Below are 9713 nucleotides of genomic sequence, written 5' to 3'. Positions count from 1 at the left end.
TTGTTTAATTACATATTTTATTTGCTTAAATGTGTTATTTGACTTATCTGATTATGTGCTTGAATGTTATTTGATTACTTGGTTTAATTAATGTGTTGTTTATTTGTAATAAATTGTAGATTAAATGTTTCTTTTGTTTTATTTTATTTTTATGGTTAGTAGTAACGGGTCAACCAATTGAGTTCCATGGACTACTTGGATAAGGTGTAACGACCCTAAATTTTTCAACCTAGTGTGTCCTGTGATGACTCGAAGCGAATCCAGAATGCGGAAGCAAGAAAGAAGACAATGATCTCCTGAGGCATAACACACCTCTAAGACCCGAAGATAACCTTCCATGAGGATCACGGAACCCAAATGAATAAAGCGTGAAAGCAAACCAAGGATAAGTCCTTAGAGATGCACGTGATCCCTATGGCACAATAATGGACTTTCAAAGAGTTTCGAGTCTCAACGGAAACAAAATAATTAGAAGGGCATCAAAACCCTACAAGAGAAGGGCCAGGGGTAAAATTATCATTTTACCCTAAGAGGAAGGAATTTAACTTTCAACAAGTCAAATTAGATCTAAAACATCCTAAAAAATCCTTTAGTAACTTCACATGAAGTCCTAAGGCCAAAGGAAGAGAAATCCCAGATGAACTCTATCCCGGTTCAAACCAAATCCAACACCCTCTCACTAAAATAAGGATATCTTGAGTTAGGAGAAAATTCTGAAACTAAAACTAGTACCATTGGAAAGAAAATGAAAAATTAATGAAGTTAGACTCAAGAATCACCTAATTCGGAATTCAAACGGAAAAGATATCAAGTCTTGAAGTCAAAGAAAGGGAAACCTATTCCGGTTCGAACCAAATCCTGACACTACTTTACTAAAACTTGAATATCTTGAGCTAAAAGAGGAATATGAAGCTCTAATTGGTACCATTGGAAAGCTCATTTCGACGCGGGTCAATTTAGACTTAAGAACGGATCAATTCGGAGTTAAAATGATTGAGATATGGCCTGTTGAAAAAAAATGTCTGGAGTAGAAACAGTGTTTGCGGGCGCCCATCCAAGACCCGCGGGGGCCCGCCAAACACGGCAGATTCTCGTGGGCACCCACCAGAACACTGCGGGGGCCCGCCAAATGAGGCAGATGGTGGTCTAGAACCTCAAAATTTTTAGGAACAGTGTTTTTAACAGATTTTTGAGTTTGGAGCGCGGTTTATGAGGCCAAGATGATATTTTTCGGAAAAACACAAAAAGGAAACTCCCCCTAAAATCACATTTTCTATGTGACAAAGTTGAGAATGGAATTTATTTTTCAAAAAAAATCCCTAAAATGCCCTTAAATCAGTTTAGGCTCAAAACGACGAAAATGCAACTTTGCACCAAGCATACATTTGACCCCAAATGCACTTCTAAGCTGAAACGAATATGCACGCACACGTAATAAGTGATTTTGAGCATGCAGGAATAGTCCATGGCTCCTGAAAATGGTGGAGTCAAAATCCGACCCCCCAACGGCCAAAAAGGCGAAAATGAACCTAAAATGGAAACTTTGAAAACTAAAATCAACAAATGACTTCAAATGACCGTTTGGTCCTTGACCACACTTCATACATGACTAATGAAATCCTATGAAAGAATCAAAATGGAATTTCCACACCCAATGCAAACATGGTGAAACGAAAACCTAATAATCTTTAATATTTTCATAATATTCCATGAAGTCAAAAATCACATAGTATACGAAATACATGTCATTGGCCTCCAGCCTCATCTCATACATGCCAACTACATTGTAAAGAGTGTACTCATGTACACATTACATATATGGAATCAAATATATACATTTTGACATAAAAGACTATAAGTGGCATTCCAAGCCAACCTTTACAAGAGTTAAAAACTTTCAAGTCTAGAATCATCCAAGCATAATGAGAATCCCTAAATGTTATCAAACACGCTAATTTTAAAAATTTGTGTACCCTTTTTGTGTTAAATGCTGAATAGCAATATCAAACATGTCAGGGTTGATCGCTGAAAATTCAAAAAAATATTAGAAAATGATAAATCAATTCAGCGTTTAGTTCTGAATAGATTAAGGTGCGGCTTGATAAAACTAAAAATTCAAGTACTGAATTTTAAGCACTGAAAATTTAAGTTCTGAATGTATTAATTTGAAAACCAATTTGATAATATTTTACTTTTAAGTATTGAATTCATTAAGATTGTTTGTTATATACAAAAGCTGAAATCTGAAAGTTGTACATATTACATTTTTGCCCTCAATACCTGATACTCATAAACAACCACATTCACTCAATGAAACAAATAAATATGAAAATTTAAAATATATGAATTTTGTATTACATAATATTTATGCATAGTATCGAAAAGAGTGTTAAAAAGATTAAAAAAAGTAAAATTTAAAATATATAAATTTTGGATTGAGTAATATCTAGATAGAGTATTGAAAAGGGTGTTACAGAGAGAGATTAAAAAGAAAATACTTGAAAAAGAATTCTTATTTAGGAATAAAATTCTATTATATAAATAATCGATGGAAATTTTAAATGTATGGTTTTTAAATTACATAATATTTATGTAGGTATAGTGTTACAAAAATTAAAGACAGTAAAATTTAAAATATATGTGTTTTGAATTACATAATATTAATGTAGGGTATTGAAAAAGGTGTTGCAAAAATTATGGAAATTGAAAAAGAATTCTTATCTAAGAACATAATTCTATTATATAAATAATTAATGAAAATTTAAAATATATAGGTTTTGGATATCAAAAAGAATGTTACAAAAGATTAAAGAAAGTAAAATTTAAAATATATGTGTTATAGATTACATGATAGGGTATTGAAAAGAGTGTTAAGAAAGTACGTGAAAGACAATTTTTCTCTGGCAATAGAATTCTGTTATATAAATAACTACATAATATTTATGTAGGATATAAAAATGGTGTTAAAACTATTAAAGAATGTATGTGAAATTGAGTAGAATTCTGTTTTATAAATAATTGTTTTCTATAGTGAATCAATATAGAATTATGTCTTTTTATTTTTTGGGAACTTTTTCCATGTAATTCATTTCATTAGCAAAGGCTATATGTAGTGTTTAAAATATTGTAGGTAAAATTGTATTTTTCATGAATTTGTTCTATCACCTTATTTTCAGACGCAAAAAGAATCACAGAGAGAAGTCTAAAAAAATTATAGAGAGGCCCTAGAGAAATCACATAGAGAATCCCTAAAAGAGATAACGTGATTATATAAGGGTAGAGTAGTAATTAAAAACTTATTTTTTAAGCCCAACCACTTACCGTCTTCTGTGATAAGCGATAAGTAACATTCTCGACGTTTAAAATTTTGACCTCTTTTAAATGGTACTTGTCATGTTAAGTGGTGTCCTAAAATTTTATCAAACAATTTTTTTGCTTATGACCTTCTTACTATGCTTTGAACGCCATTTGCCAGCTTTCTAAACCATGGGTAAATGATGAAGTTCGGCCTTACGCCTCCATACACGCTTTTTCTGTAATCTTCTTTTCTTCGTTTTAGTAATAGGTGGCTGAAACCAATCATCAATGATTGAAAACTTGGGATGACGAACCACCGTTCACTCTTTATTATCAGCCCTTTGGAGTTTCATCGCTCTGCTCTGGGTCTATTTTTATACTCCCATGGACTTGAAGTTTACTTTCTAGCCCCTTGAAATCTCATACGGCACCAGGACCAAATGTAAATTCGTTTAACTCCTTGAACTTTTTAGGGACTGATCTTGTTGCTCCCTTAGTTTAAGTGAGCCTCTCAGTCACAGGGCGTTGATTCTGTTCCCCTGTGTGTGTCTTTGGTGTAGATGGAGATCTGACCACACAAAGACTCTTCAATCTAGGGGTCTATCTTGCATCCCCTTTAAGAGTGTTCTGCACCTTTTCAATTTCAGCCACTGCAGTCTTCCAATCTCTTTTACATCTAGGGTAACAACTTATATTAACCAAATAAATCTATGCTTCCCTTTGATAAGGAATATGAATCATATTACAACTAATATATTGGTAAGCTTGTGCAATAAAAGAAATACCTTAGTTCTGTCTCCATTTCTTTATGGCTTGCTTGTGTTTGGCCGCTGTAATCTGCTTTTTACCTTCTGGTCGCCCTCAGTCCGTTTTCATCTTCTTGCGTGGTTAATTAGCCTTGGAAACTCAAATAATATTATTGGTTACCACTGCAGGAAATGGGTTATCATCAACCCCCATTGCCTCTTGCTTCTTCTCAGGCAACTGAAGTTACCCTTTCTCTATTATACTCTGTATTTTGTTGCGAACCACAATGCAATTGTTAGTAGAGTGATGATATAAATTATATGCCACTTGCAATTAAACTTTTTCCTTTTAATTCCTCTAGGGATTTCATTTTTCCTTGGATTGGCCGATGATTTTATTCGCCGTTGAACATCTGATCTGCTTTTGTTATATCAAAAACATATTGTTTTCCAGCCTCTGTTAATATCCTTTTGGAAGTCTCTAACTTGATGCTTGGACACCAATGACCCGTTTCAGGAGGCTTTGTCAATGCCTGACACACGTAAGGTTGTTTGGTACTTTTTTATTTTAGCAGCGTCAACTTCAAGGCTAATTTCGCCCTCTGCCAAGTTGATTTCATAATTCAGGTCTCTATAGTAAGTACCCTTTGTGAGTTATACGCGGCGGAATATTTAGAAAGTTTTGTATATTTTTAAAACAGATCTGTATCTTTTTCAACTTTACTTATTTTAGTAATTAAACAATTAATCACATGCAGATAAAATAAAGCAAAATCAAAAGTTAGAGATGACACCAAGATTTTTAGCGAGGAAACCCCAGTTGATAAAATACGTCAACTATTTGCGCGAGAAAAATCTCGTGGACTGTGCAGTCTAGAGTAAATCGATCCACTATGTTTGAAACAAAGAACACTGAACTTTGACCCTGGCTCACACTCTATCATTTTACCAAACACCAATTGCTGACAACCCTCTGGCTTTGCGACATCCCATGCAACAGCAACGTAACCTCAAGCTTATGCTTGATCTTTTTAAAAGAGTGCAGGTAGATTTAACAACACTCCTCGAATGCTCAAACCCTTTCAAAGTGTGATCGCTTTTATTTCTATTCTTTAATATCTGAATTGATGTAGAAGTAGATATGTTTTTCTTTGATCGTCGTGGATGCAACTGTATGATCATGAACAGGATTTTGAACACCAGAACTCTAAACTCACTATGTGTTTATGTGTATGTGTTCTAGAAAGATGACAAATAAATCTCTTGGATTTTCTGCAAAGATAATCTTCTTAAAACTTTTACGAATAATGCAGTTGTAGTACTAAAGCCATGAATAAACCTAGATCTGTATTAGGGTTTATATAGAGTTTTCAAAGTCCTATTCTTTCTGAAAATAAAGAAAATTTTGTGCATAGGACTTTTGGTAAACTTCTAAACCAACTGGGGAGTCCAAAACTAATAAGGACAAAGTTTCTTTAAAGTGAAGTAGTAGTGGTATCGATATGAGGATCTTGAACCGGTTCTCAAATTCAGGTACCAGTTCCTACTTGACAGAATCTAACTGAAACTTGGATTTTCTGTATTTTGGTAACTCTGAACATATACCTTATAGGTATTTGTGTCCTAAGTGGGAAACGTTTTCCTAAAGTGTTGTTTTTTCCTTTTTTATGATCAACAGTATTTTCTTTTTCTGAACAACCTTCCATATTCCGCAGTCAATGTCGATTCTGATATGATAACTGAAATTATAACTCGACTAGGACTTGTTTTGTTACCGAAATTTGCCAATTATAAAATAATATCTCACGTAATATTCAATCTAAATTAGCTATTTAAAAACAAATTAGCACAGCAATGCTCATATATCATAAATTAGCTCTAAATTAGCTATTATACAAGAACGGAATCAACTCTCCACAATTTGATTCTCTCTCTGCCCTCCTCACAATTCAATCTTCAAAGTCAACTTCGCGAATACTAGGATCCTTGGGAGACAATTAAATATGCAATCCACCATCAATGGTCTTACTCTTTCTTTTTCTCATCAATGGTCTTACAGTCCAAATCCGCAGATAAGTTGTGAAGGGGATGGTGTATATGACCCAATGTAGCATGAAACTCTTGCAAGCAAATATCACTTATACATTTAACACGTGTATATATATATGTGTGTGTGTGTGTGTGTGTGTGTGTGTGTATAGCGATAACATTCTCCTAGAGTTCTTTATTCACAAGTTTTCTATTCACAAGAAAAAAAAATCATAGTTATCTGTTTATGGGTTTTCCAAACAGGGAACAAAAAAAAATTAAAGACAGATCCCTAATTCGTTTTTTGAATGGACTGCATCAATTTTACAAGACAAAGGCCAAGGCATATACAATATATATATACACACACACACAAATAAAAAGAGAAACCCCATCAATAACAAAATGGAAAACAAGAAAACCTAAATCCAGCCACAACCAAAGCAAATTCAGCCAACAAAATCAACAATAAAACTAGAGAAAAAAAAAAAAAAAAAAAAAAAAAAAGCAAATCGAAGTTATTTTACCAGATCGATAACAAAAGTAGAGTGAATCTTAGAGATGGTGTATTTTTTAGGGCTTTGTTTGAGAAACAGTGATTGAAGATTACCTGAAGGGCTTCTTGAAATACTAATGGGGCGAGAGAGTAGATGCTAAAGAATGATAATGAGTCTGGATCCTCAGGTCTAGATAGTAGAGAGAGGGGGTTGAGAAAGAACGAGTCGTAAGGTTTATCAGAGAGGACTGAGAGGGTTGCTGAAGGATAAGTGTTTTAAACGAGCGTGAAAGTAACGTCACCTTTTAAGTCGGGGGCGTTCTCTGTGTTTTCTAAAAAATGATAACTGAGTTTCCAAAACTCTCAAAATACGTAAAATTTGTTCTCTAAAAACTGATACTATGAGTTCTCAGTTTTTTAAAAATTGTTCTGTGAAAATAAGTTTCAAGCAGACCAAAAAAACTATTTTAAAAAATAGTTTTTTGTATCTCCCAAAACAGAAAACTGTTTTGGGAGTTCCATTCCAAGCAGCCCCTAAATCTTAGATAGTTTTTTTATAAAAAAAAATTCAGGAGTTCTTTAAAAAAAAATTAAAAACATTGAAACAAACATTTATTTTCCTAACCATTAGGACTTTTTTATTTTGAAATTCGATAGTTAGTACATATTTTGACCTTTAATGTACATCCTTTCTTTTTTGTTTTTGTTTTGTTCTTTAAAGGTAATAAAATTCTCTCTCCTTTTTAATTTAGAAGTTGCAACCCTGTTAGTCCAATTTTTTTAGGAATAATTTAGGTTTGCAGGGAACTAAAAATTTAACAATATACAAAAATATATTGGTCAACAGTTTTTCAAAACTCAATACAAAAATGCTTATTTAGAGAACAATTTTTGATAAATTTTTAAAAAAGTGTTCTTTAAATTTATTTTAAAAAAATTGAACCAAACATGCCATTTGTTTCCCTGTCCACCATGACTTTTCTATTTTCAAATTCGATAGCTAATGTAGTAGTATGTTTTGAACTTTATTGTACATCCTTTCTTTTCTTTTCTTTTTTTTCTTTTTTTCTTTCTTTAAGGGTAATAAAATCTACTTACTAAATTTTTCTTTTTTTCTTACGTAAGAGGAAAGGAACAATTTTTTTTATTTCTTTCCTAAGAGCACGCATGTTGTACCATTCAAATTAAGAGTGCGGTTCGAAAACGAGACCTCAAGGACTTACCTTTCAAATCCCTGCCAACACCGCTATGTCCCTTGGGTAAGTAGCAATTTCATTTATACTAAAAGTATTTTATAAATAATTGTTCTTAGGTTGTGTTGGGATCACCCTCCTTTAGTATGTAATTAGACGTTATTCTTGTGCATTTTAAATTGAACTTATAACACTCATGAATTGACCATAAAACATATTTAAATGAAGTATTAACACACACCCTATTGTAATAAATCCTGTCCTATACCACACAGGTACATGTCCAACTCTTCCTCCACCAACAAAATGCATCTCCCTCCACGGTTTAAGCAATGAATCATCTCTAGTGCAGGGTTGTTACCAATGTAGTTTGTGTTTGAAAATTTTGCTTCATATACCATTTAATATATAACAAACCATATAATAATATATCACAAGATAATTAATAATATGCTGAAAAAAATTAATTAAATATGCAACTCGATATTTAATTAAACATGCTGAATAATGCAATAAAATAATAATAATAAATAAAGAATCGAGGCTAGTATTGGATACTATGTCTTTAAGACAATTTACGTCCCGTACGGCGCTGATGGACTCTGTAACACTTGTCTCCCAAGATACAACGGTCTAAAACCACTAGTAGTAGCACTTCAAACTCGTGGATACGACGAACCTCTCAGTGTAATACTTTCTCTGACTCAAAAATACATCTATACTATAAATAATGAATTGGGTGCAATCTGAACGAAATGGCCCAGACCAATTTTAATATGGCTTATCCATATTGTTCTTGGGTCTAGGCAGCTTGGACCACTTGACCTATGGCTTGACATACACCCTCTTGGGTTAGGTTTATGTTGAGAGAGGAAGAAAAGAATGAAAAAATGAACGATTGAATTATGACAGCCCAATGGGATATTTATAGACTTAGAGATGCCTCTTGGTGTATGGGTGTGTCTGTTTGGAAATAATGCAATTTTGGTTTAAATAGACATGATTCATAAACGTATCCTTTCATCGTTTGTTCACCAACAATGCAACCGATTGCCAATAGTCAACAACATTATGTTCTGTCAACGTTTGTAACCTAAACTCACAAATATAATCATGATTCAATGCGACTTTTTAGTCTCAATCACGCTATCCTTACTTTCTAACCCATCCTCAACCACGTTATTATTACTACAACTTAATCACGTGTCAAGAATTCGTTATAATTTGGAAACTCTGTATTACAGAAACACTCTACATGAATAACCAGACTCATGGGTTATTTGTGTTGCAAAAGCTATGGTAGCACCACTCCAGTTATAAACTCCTTGATTAATAAGTTTCATTCACACCAAATTTCTAACAATCCCCCACATGAATGGAAATTGGCTGCTAAAATGCAAATGATTATGCAAACACTAAAGAGAGTATAGTCGAAAAGTTATTACATCAGGATAGGTAGCTTTTGGCCTTGAACATTCCCTAATTGTAATACCCCTAATTTTTAAAAGGATATAATTAAAATTTAATTATTTATTTCATGTGCATTTTTAATTGATTAGGTGGCTATGTCCGTATGTGGCTATGAGTTTATTTGATTAATTGTTTATTTGAAATATGTGATTTAATTGTGTGTTTTAGTTGATTGATAGTATGAGAATTGCTTGTTTAATTGTGTGAAATTTCTTGTAAATTATTTGTTAGTTTTAAATGATTAATTATTTTATTTTTATTTTTATTTTAGTTTAAAAATGAGTTGGATTTGGATGGTAGTAATGGACTACCCAATAGGTCACATAAAGTACTTGGATAGGAGGTTAGATGGGTATGAATATATATATATATATATATAGTTATAATTATATATTATAAATATATATATAGTCACATTTTATCAGACTTAGTATATGTATGTATATTTATATTTTATTTTCCTTTTCCTTTTATTGTATTAAT

General features: G+C 32.6%; 1 long non-coding RNA gene across 1 annotated transcript; it reads right to left on the bottom strand.

Annotated features, from left to right (window-relative positions):
• Positions 1-2805: 2805 nt before the first annotated feature.
• On the bottom strand, positions 2806-6925 carry LOC132300689 (uncharacterized). Its single transcript, XR_009480532.1, has 3 exons — positions 6682-6925; positions 4083-4308; positions 2806-3973 (listed from the first exon to the last, which is right to left on the bottom strand). It is a non-coding gene; the product is annotated as an uncharacterized LOC132300689 (long non-coding RNA).
• Positions 6926-9713: the final 2788 nt, after the last annotated feature.

This window comes from Cornus florida, unplaced genomic scaffold, assembly GCF_030987335.1.
Source record: "Cornus florida cultivar Cherokee Brave unplaced genomic scaffold, ASM3098733v1 CherokeeBrave_3.0.0_Hap2_Chr03, whole genome shotgun sequence".
NCBI classification, from domain to species: Eukaryota; Viridiplantae; Streptophyta; class Magnoliopsida; order Cornales; family Cornaceae; genus Cornus; species Cornus florida.
This window is presented reverse-complemented; position numbering and strand designations above follow the sequence as displayed.